Below are 10735 nucleotides of genomic sequence, written 5' to 3'. Positions count from 1 at the left end.
AACATTCCTTCGAGTTTTTCTGTAACATCTTATGGAAAAGCCTAAGCGAACTCCTTGGCCAATCCAATATTTATTCATACTGAGTCACAGAAAAAGGCTAAAAGAAAACAAAAAAGGTCAACAATGATTATATCCAAATGATTTGATTATACTTGATTTTTGTGATTTTGTTTGTTGCTTATCTGCCTTTTTCAACACTTTTGCCATGAGCCTGACAACTTTCAGAATTAGAAAATAAAAATAGCATTTTAAAAGCAAACTGAAACTAAAGTTACTTAGCTTGGAAAAGGTAATCTTTCCTCTTGATTCATATATTTGCTGTACTTGCTGGAAAACAGCTCCCTAGGGAGTGAGCCAAAGAGTAAGCCAAGAAGGCTGACAGGAGTTCAGCGAAAACATCTGTAAGGAGGGAAGCTGGTGGGGGAGGGGCAGAGAGGGCAAGAAACCAGCACACATCCAGGATCCTTTCACTTTTCCTACTTCTCTTTGTTCTGGCAGCTCGTTTTGGTGAGCATAGGCATTTCTGAAATTCTGCAATGTTGGGGAGGTGCAGGGGCAGCCTTGCTGTTCTTTCATGTCTGAGCATATGTGACTGCTTTTCAGGGAATACGTACAAGCAAATGTTCCACTCTCTAGCTGGGCTTTAATCCAAGGTATAGATTTACAGAGTTGGGTATTCAGCCACTGAAATAACACTTATATTCCCCAACACAGGATGGGGCAGCCACTTTTATCTCAGTAGGCTCTGGTTAGAATAGTCTTTTCATAATGACAAACCTTTAAACAAGAGATGGCAGACCCAAATCACCCTTAAGAATCTGGAGCACATTTGAAAGGCTGTCATGGCACATGCTTTCTCAGCCAGCCAGCTGTTGTAAGAGGTACTCCAAGGCCAACAATCTCCTATGGTATGATGGATGCTCAACTCCAGAATCCCATCTGATTGGAAACTTGGGGCCAATCAACAGGTACACCTCTCCTTGGATGTTGAGGTAAAAGTTTGAAATACCCATGAAAACCTCATGAAGAGTGGTCTGCAGGCTCTAATGCTCTTGAGATTGCTGGCATCAAACAGAACTCCAAGGACTTCTCTGGTGATCCAGTGGTTAAGAATCCACCTTCCAATGTGGGGGACACGGGTTCTATCCTTGTTTGGGGAACTAAGATCCCACTTGTCTCGGGGCAACTAAGTCTGCACGCCACAACCACTGAGCCCACGACAGCACAACCAAATAGAAGCCCACACGTTGCAACTAAGACTTGACACAGCCAAATAAATACGTGATTTTTTTTTAATCACCTTAAAAAAAACAGAACTCTAGGATCATGGACTTCATAAGACATATTTTATAACTGTGGGTCTAGGAAGAAAATTTCAGTTCCAAGAGTAGATAGTCCCTTACATGATATGATGTCAGAAATGTGCCTTCTTTATCCTCATTTCCGTTAGTATCCATCCTCCCACTCTGTAATCCTTTTGTTTATGTTTTATTCTATATAATGAAGGAACTGAATTTACAACAGTATAAATATCTCTGAAACAGGTATTAATATATCATATCAACTGCATGCATGCATGCTAAGTCGCTTCAGTCATGTCCGACTCTTTGCAACCCCATGGACTGTAGCTGGACAGGCTCTTCTGTCCATGGGATTCTTCAGGCAAGAATATTGGAGTGGGTTGCCATGCCCTTGTCCAGGGGATCTTCCCGATACAGGGATCAAATTCCCATCTCTTATGTCTCCTGCCTTGGCAGGAATGTTTCTTTATCACTAGAGCCACCTGAGAAACCCATCATATTAACTATGACCTCTTAAATGCAATGGAATTTATTGTATCCAGTTCTGGCCAGTTCACATATGTCCCCTGCAAAGAGTAAAAGATGTTAGCTGACATTAACGGTAGGGAAGGAAGGGATTCTATTAAGGACTTTGCCTTAGGAAAGCAGGTCCAGCCGCGCCTCCCGGCCTCGCGTCTCCCCACCGGCCGCCCGCCGGTCCTCTCGGAGCCCAGGCCGCTGCCATGTCTTCCGGGGCCAGCGTGAGCGCCTTGCTGTGCCTGGTGGAGCAGCTCAAGCTGGAGGCCGGCGTGGAGAGGATCAAGGTCTCTCAGGCGGCCGCGGAGCTTCAGCAGTACCATGCAGAATGCCTGCAAGGATGCCCTGCTGGTGGGCGTTCCAGCTGGAAGCAATCCCTTTCGGGAGTCCAGGTCCTGTGCTTTACTCTGAAGACTGTAGAGAAGAAGTTGGCTGAAGAATGCTTTCAAGCACAAACTGATGAATGCCTGCCCCCAAATCTCAAGAAAACACTTCTCTAACCACATGACTTCTAGATATTTCACAGGACCTTTCCTGTGACCTGGTCCTTTAGCCAGCATTCTACAGAAATTGATGTTTCTACTCAAATAAGGAAACTGGGTGAAGGTATAGATTTTAAATAATAATGGCCTGATTCTTTGTTGAAGGCTTTATACTTACACAAAAACCTTACCGCCAAATATACCAAAATACACTTCTTTCATTAAGTGAATTACTAGTGTGTCTATGCCTGGAATGTTATGTATGTTTTATTTACTAGATGTTTACATTTTGGGAAGGAAAACAGTATTCTTTGTTAAAAAATTGAATATTTGTAATTTGCTGTTCCCAACTAAGATCTTTATACCATAACAAAATTTGTTCTTTTCTCATGAATTTATAATTTCTAAATGAAGACAGGCAAGTATAAAATTGGGGGAAGAATGGGCTTTGTTAATCAAATGATGTCTTGATTTTTCTAAATGAGGAGATTGTTTTATTTTCAAGACTAAGCATGGGATCTGTTTCTTAGCAACCTTGTTTGAACAGATGAATGTTGTTTTCTGTATGAGACTGCCCCGTCCTGTATATGAAGCAGATTTGATCTTCGTCTTAAGTTCCTGTACTTAATAGGGGTGGTTTTACTTTAAAAAAAAATACTAAATTATTTCACATTTAAATGTGATCTACAGAGCATTGCAAATGATTTTTTAAAAGTAATGTGGAAATATGACAACCTAAATGAATTTTTAATGTCACAGGTGTATTATTTTGATGATGTGCCTTTGATTTAATTTGGGACACTTAAAAGAATACTTTATTTGTGTTTGTTTTAATCTTTGAAGAACTTGGAAATAAAATTTCTGCTTAATTTCTACTAATGACAGCAAAAAAAAAAAAAAAAAGGAAAGCAGGTCCAGAGGGGTTCTAGAAGAGAAGACCAAGAATGAATGAAGGTACTTGTGGGAGAGGTGGCTGGGGAACCAAGAATATGTACTGTCAGTCCTCATTATTCAAGATTCCATATTTGCAAACTGACCTACTTGCTAAAGTTTATTTGTAAATTTAAAAATCAACACTCTTGGCACAGTTGCAATCGTCTGTGGACTCATAAAGAGCAATACAAATTTTGAGTCCTGACCACACGTTCCCACAGCTGACAAGGTGACGCAACTGCCTTCCTGATTCAGCTCTGATACCATAAACAACATCCTTTAGGAAACCGTAGTTTTCACATTTTGGTGTTTTTTGTTGATTTCACTGTTTAAAACAGCCCCTAAGCAGAATACTATAGCGTTGTTTGGTGTTCCTTTGCATAAGAAGGCTGTGATGTACCCTACAGGGGAAAAAAAAAAAAACACATTAGATAAGCTTCAGTCAGACATGAGTTACAGTGCTATTGGTCGGCGTTTCAATATTAATGGTTTATTAATTTAATTAATTAATTTAATATATATTAAATATGGTGTCTTTAACAGAAATACACATAAAATGAAATTGTGTATTGTCAGTCGATGACAAACTTGTGACCAGAGGCTCGAAGAAGTCTAGCCCTGCACTTGCTCTTGGAGCAGCGGTTCAGTATTTATTAATTCAGAGTGTTCATAGCAACTCCGCAGAACGTAACTACAGTAAATAACAAGAACTGCCTGGAATCTGAAATTTTGGAAGGAGAAAAATGTCATCTAATAAATAACTGTCTGCAGTAATAAAATAAATGACACATGCTTATATCTTTCTATTTTTCTCTTGAGAAAAGAGGAATGAGAGCCTCAGTATGACAGTTTGTAAAGTTTATCAAAACCTGGAATTCCTTGGACTATACAATGTCTCATGTGCTTAATCGCTCAGTCATGTCCGACTCTTTGCAACCCCATGGATTGTAGCCCACCAGGCTCCTTTGTCCATGGGGATTCTCCAGGCAAGAATACTGGAGTGGGTTGCCATGCCCTCCTCCAGGGGATCTTCCCAATCCAGGGATTGAACCCAGGTCTCCCGCATTGCAGGAGGATTCTTTACCATCTGAGCCTCTTAAGGATCCTAAAATTCTTCTTTCACTTCCTGCAAGGAGTCACCCGATACAGAAATTCTCCCTTGAGAGGATAACCTCATTCACTGACACACCCTTGTGGTATTCAGTGTGCCAAGCCAGCAGTAAAAAAAGGTTGAGAAGCCTCTACCTAGAAAGATTCAGAGCATTTTACTTTAATATTTGCCTATAATTTTATTATTATTTAATAAGACAGGCTAGTTTGTCTGGAATGCCATTTCTAAATACCTATGACCAACCTAGATAGCATGTTCAAAAGCAGAGACATTACTTTGCCAACAAAGGTTCGTCTAGTCAAGGCTATGGTTTTTCCTGTGGTCATGTATGGATGTGAGAGTTGGATTGTGAAGAAGGCTGAGCGCCGAAGAATTGATGCTTTTGAACTGTGGTGTTGGAGAAGACTTGAGAGTCCCTTGGACTGCAAGGAGATCCAACCAGTCCATTCTGAAGGACATCAGCCCTGGGATTTCTTTGGAAGGAATGATGCTAAAGCTGAAACTCCAGTACTTTGGCCACCTCATGTGAAGAGTAGACTCATTGGAAAAGACTCTGATGCTGGGAGGGATTGGGGGCAGGAGGAGAAGGGGACGACAGAGGATGAGATGGCTGGATGGCATCACTGACTCGATGGACGTGAGTCTGAGTAAACTCCGGGAGTTGGCGATGGACAGGGAGGCCTGGCGTGCTTCGATTCATGGGGTCGCAAAGAGTCGGACACGACTGAGCGACTGATCTAATCTGATCTGATAGCAATGATCCCTCATTAATGAACATTATTTCTAACATTTCTGTAATTAAGGAATCCTCTGCTGCAGCTTTAGATACAGATTTAAAGTGCCATCCTCTCTATGAGGACTTCAGATGCTATTAACAATTTACCAGGATTCTTGGGAATCCTGAAGTGTGAACTCCCATGAGACCCCTGGGTGGGGGAGGGGTGGATCAATGCAAAATGACACACATATCCATCACACACTTTATATCAAAGTGACAGTCCTAGACTTAGCGGTGTCAGATTCTAACACACTTATCTTATTTTTCTTAAAGGGAAAAAGAAGCCTCAGCTAACAGATAACATCTGCTTATGATGAGTCCACAAGTGGTTCAGTGAAACCTGGGCAACAGAAGAAACAGAGGTTGGGTCAAGCAGCACTTATCAGACGCGCAGCCCCATCTGCAGGGATCGGGGGCTGGGAGGGGGAATGCAGGGGGTGACCGATGCTGAGGAATGAGAAATGCACCCAAGGAATGCACTCAAGGAGGGGATAAAAAGGCCCGAATCAGGAGTGGAGAGAGGATCAGCAGCCTTGAGGGAAATATGCTTAGGTGACCAGGTGTGACCCTCAGGACAGAACTGGCTGAGGCTATGGGGGGAAATGAGCTCCACGGTTTCTCTCCTGAAAGGATGGGGCTGAGTCCTGGAAGCACTGCGTCCCTGCATGTGGTCCATGGAATGCCTTCCTGATGGAGCCGATGAGATTACCTGACAAGGCTGGAGTAGGAGCCAGGAGCTAAAACTGGCAGATACACAGAAAGACAGTGTGAGAGACGGAAGGGCAGAAAGTGGAGCCGACGGCTCTGATATGGAAACTCCTATAGGAATGGCTAGAGATTGAGACCCAGATAGCCAGGCATTCTTCAAGCCAACTGGGTCATTCCCTTCTTTTGTTTTGAGGATAAGACTGCCTTTTTGAGAGACTGCGGTTCTACTGTAGAACAGATAGAAATATGTCGCCAGAGAAATGGAATTACAATGTGCAAAGAGGGGAGTGAGACATATATGTGTTACCAGTGGATTATTCAGTGAGTTTATATCAGGGGTTTAACTTTCCCCCCTTTCAGAGGACCAGATGAGAACTAATTCTGTATAAATCCTCTGGTGTTATATTTAACTCAATCAAAGGCACAATAGATGTTTAAGCCAAATCCTCAGAAAAAGTGTCCAGGAAGGCAAAGCAAGGAGAGGAGCCTCATTATTCCCTTTTGTCAGGCTTTTAATCCAAACTTAGGAAGTAGTTTCCAGTTGTCTTCGTGGTTTTCAGAGAAACAGAAGCTACAGGGTATATACGTGTATATTCTGTATGTACTAAGTTATATCACTGGTTTTCTTGGGGCTCCAGCTTGCAAATGGCAGCTTTGGGGGCTTCTTATCATCCATAATTGCAGGGTCAATTCCTCAAAATGAATCTTGGGCTGCAAGTTAGAGCCCCAGGAAACCAGTGGTGTAATTCAGTCTGAGTCCAAAGGCCTGAGAACTAAGGGAGTCGATGGTTGAAATCTAAGTCCAAGGGTGAGAGATAATATATCCAATGAGTCAGGAAAAGAGAGGGGGGCGAATTCCTGCTTCTTCTTGCCTTTTGCTCTGTTCACATCCTCAACGGACTGGATGATGCTCAGTTACACCGAGGAGGGCCACCTACTTTATTGGGGTCCCCTGGTGGTTCAGTGGTAAAGAATCTACCTGCCGATGCAGGAGACATGGGTTCAATCCCGGGTCAGAAAGATCACTTGGAGAAGAAAATGGCAACCCACTCCATTATTGTTGCTTGGGAAATCCCATGGACAGAGGAGCCTAGTGGACTTTGGTCCCTGGGGTCTATAAGAGTTGGACACGACTTAGTGACTAAACAACAACAACCTACTTTATTAAATCCACTAATTCAGATACTAATCTCAGCTGGAAATGCTTTTCCAGACACACCAAGAAATATTTAATCTGGGCACCTCATGGCCAGTCCAGATGACACACAAAATTGCCCACTACACCTGTATTATTCACAATTAATTTCAATAACTCATTTTTTGTAGAATTATTTGTAATTGAAAAGTTTGTCAGCTTGTTCTGTTCTTTATTTTCTCAGAAGTATACACCAGATGATGGACTGTTTTGCCCCTTACACACAGATAACTAAAACATAAAATGTTTGTGTATCCAAATGTTGTTTACACAAAAGACCAAAGCAAAGTATTTGGTTTATATAGAGTAGTTCAAACAAACATCTTTAAGACATTAGTGGTGGGACTTCCCTGGCAGTCCAGTGGTTAAGACTTTGCCTTCCAGTACAGAAGGAAGTGAAGTCACTCAATCATGTCCTACTCTTTGCGACCCCATGGACTGTATAGCCTACCAGGCTCCTCTGTCCATAGGATTTTCCAGGCAAGGGTACTGGAGTGGCTTGCCATTCCCTTCTCCAGGAGATCTTCCCAATTCAGGGATCGAACCTGAGTCTCCCACATTGCAGGCAGACACTTTACCATCTGAGCCACCAGGGATACTTTCCAATGCAGAGGGTGTGAGTTTTATCCCTGTTCAGGGAGCTAAGATCCCACATGCTTCACAGCCAAAAAACCAAAGCATAAAACAGAAGAAATATTGTAACAAATTCAATGAAGGCTTTTAAAAAATGATCCACATCAAAAAAATCTTAAAAAAAAAGACATTTGTGGTATTTCTAGTAACTCAAGCGTTACACTCTGCTCTTGATCATGGAAGGGGAGTGGAGGTGATGTGATCTGTAACAAAATAGTCTTCAGGTTATCCAGGCTCAGAATAGACTTCAGGAGAAAGTGGCTCTAGGTCAAGTAATACAGTTTTCTGACCCATGCAAAACCTGTAGAGTGGCCAGGATTGGGATAGCCTTACAGCCAACATATAGTCAAGTCTGCAGTGGGCAGAAAATCCCCCCACCTTGGCTTCTCTCTCCTCTTTCAAATCCCTTTAGTCCTTTTAACCCTTTGAATCTGATGTTGATAACTTTACTCTTCTCTCCTTATTAGCACAACTGTTGGATGAAGCTATGGAGGAGGAGATTGAAAGGATTTGCATCCAGTGGTTGGAGGGTGGAGGATGTTAGCATGACCTCAGAGTGAATTATTAAAAAGACCTTTCTCAGTGTAAGTTTTCACTTCCAGATTATTCTGCTTAAAGATCATCTCTTTGCTACCCCACCTTGAATTATTAATACATTATGAACAGTTCCCTTATTTACTTTTATTTAGGACTTGGGGAATAAAAATGGGGAGAGAGGATTAAAACAATTTAATCACAGGGGTCCCAGAGCCTGGCTGAGAACCCTTGCCTAGGTCCTTAAAACCAACTTGTCTTGTGGCCCACATTTGAGTTTTATCATTCTGACACAAAGCAGAGAAAAACATTGATTTCAGGTCAATTCTTGTTTTTACTGATTTGTTTTTGCTTTTATACAATGGGGAGAAAAACAGAAAGAAGAATGGTATTAAGTTCAGTATGGCCATTCTTTCCATACCAAGGAATAGTATTCTACAAAACTGAGTCTGCCAACTTGGGAGAACAAAGGGAGAAGACTTAACCTATTCATTGTGCAACAGACCCAGGGGGCCTTGTGTTCTTGATTTATATCTATGTGTTGGAGAAGACTCTTGCAAGTCCCTTGGACTGCAAGGAGGTCCAACCAGTCCATCCCAAAGGAGATCAGTCTTGGGTATTCATTGGAAGGACTGATGCTAAAGCTGAAACTCCAGTACTTTGACCACCTCATGCGAAGAGTTGACTCATTGGAAAAGACCCTAATGCTTGGAGGGATTGGGGGCAGGAGGAGAAGGGGACGACAGAGGATGAGATCGCTGGATGGCATCACCAACTCGATGGACATGAGTTTGAGTGAACTCTGGGAGTTGGTGATGGACAGGGAGGCCTGGCGTGCTGCAATTCACGGGGTCACAAAGAGTCGGACACCACCAAGAGACTGAACTGAACTGAACTGAACTAAATCATTAATTCTGACAATTTTATAGGGTAGTTGATGTCATTCTCATTTTACTAGTGAGTAACATGTTCTAAAAGATAAATGACTTGCACAAGGTCCTACTCTAATGTGTGGCAAAGCAGGAATTTAAGCCTAAATCTCTATAAACTGGAAAACTAACACTTTCCCCGCTTGTTTCCAAAAGCGTTTATTTCTTGAGCATCTGCCATGTACCAGGTACTGTGCCAGGTACCATGGAGAATATAAGAATGAATAAACATACAATCCCACCCCTATGGAGCTCACAGGCCTTGGGAGCTGGTGCACACAGATGCACTGTGTTATGTGAAGATTACCATGTGGCCACAGATGAGAAGCACCTGGCTGGCTTTAGGGCTCAGAAGCATCGATCCAGAGAAAATATATCTACAGGAGCTTTAAAAAGTGCTTCTCGAATTTTAATGTAAATACAAATCATTCTAGGATCTTGTTAAAGTATAGATTCTGATTCAACAGGACTGGGGTGAGGCCTGAGATTCTGCAGTTTTAAGAAGCACCCAGGAGAGTCTGAGGCGGCTAGTCCATAGATCCCACTTCTTAGCAGTAAGGGTCTCAAAGGCAGTTAAGTGTTCGCCAGATGAGAACTGTGTGATGAGATGCAGAGTGTGCAGACTCAGGGAGAAAAAGAACAAGATCAGCTGCAGGGAACTGCTGTTGATCCAGTAAGCCTGGATCGTAAGAATCAAGTGTGAAGTAGCCTGCCATGAGGCTGGAGGTGACAGCAAAGGAGTCAGCCGGAAACACGTTGTGTGGCCCTGGAAGATCATAAAGAGCCATGTCTAACTCTGAGGACAGTGAGATGCCATTAAGTGTTTTCACCAATGAGTTCCTTTCTTGGATTTGGGCTTTCCGAAAAGCATACTGCCTGTGGTGTGGAAGATGCAATAGAGCGATGTTCTCAGAAAACCAAAATAAAAACAGCGTTAGCAACCCAATTGCATATTAGAACCACCTGGGGAGCTTTGAATCCTACCATTGCTCAGTCCTCGCACTGGGCAATTAAAGAGCATCTGTAGGCCGAACTTCTCAAAGTGTGGTCCTGGGACTAGCAGCAGCAGCACCGAGGACCCTGTCAGAATTACATTCCCAGGCTCCATCCTAGACTTACAGAATCAGAAACTCTGATGGTGGGCCCAGCACTCTGAGTTTTAACAAGCCCACTGCCCCAGGTGATTCTGAGGTAGCTAATGTTTAAGAACCATCAGATTTAGAGAAAGAAAAGTATGGAAAGAGAGCAGGAAAGGGAGGGTGACAGAAGGCATCTCCTTTTCCAATTAGGAAACAGAGAGATGATGGTGCTGTTGATCCCCACATCAATTTTAATAACCTTGTTGAGCATCACCTTGACAGATTCCCAGTAGGGTCTTAAGGCAGGGAGGTTAGGATGGTGGTTAGTCATGGGGTAGATACTGGGTGGATATTTGTAAGTGACATTTGGGCAGATTTGTCCAAGTTACAAACTAGGTAAGCTTCTGTGTTGTGGACTGAATTGTGTCCCCCCCAAATCTACAAGCTGAATCCTCAGCTCCCAATGTGATGGTATTTGGAGATGGGGCTTTGGGAAGTAATTCCATTCAGATGAGGTCATGAGGGTGGGGACCTCA

General features: G+C 42.7%; 1 pseudogene; it reads left to right on the top strand.

The window, feature by feature from the left end:
• The first annotated feature begins 1940 nt into the window (after nt 1-1940).
• LOC102398691 lies at nt 1941-3178 on the top strand (annotated as a pseudogene).
• The last annotated feature ends 7557 nt before the right edge of the window (nt 3179-10735 follow it).

The sequence above is a fragment of the Bubalus bubalis genome, chromosome 4 (assembly GCF_019923935.1).
Source record: "Bubalus bubalis isolate 160015118507 breed Murrah chromosome 4, NDDB_SH_1, whole genome shotgun sequence".
Lineage (NCBI taxonomy): Eukaryota > Metazoa > Chordata > Mammalia > Artiodactyla > Bovidae > Bubalus > Bubalus bubalis.
This window is presented reverse-complemented; position numbering and strand designations above follow the sequence as displayed.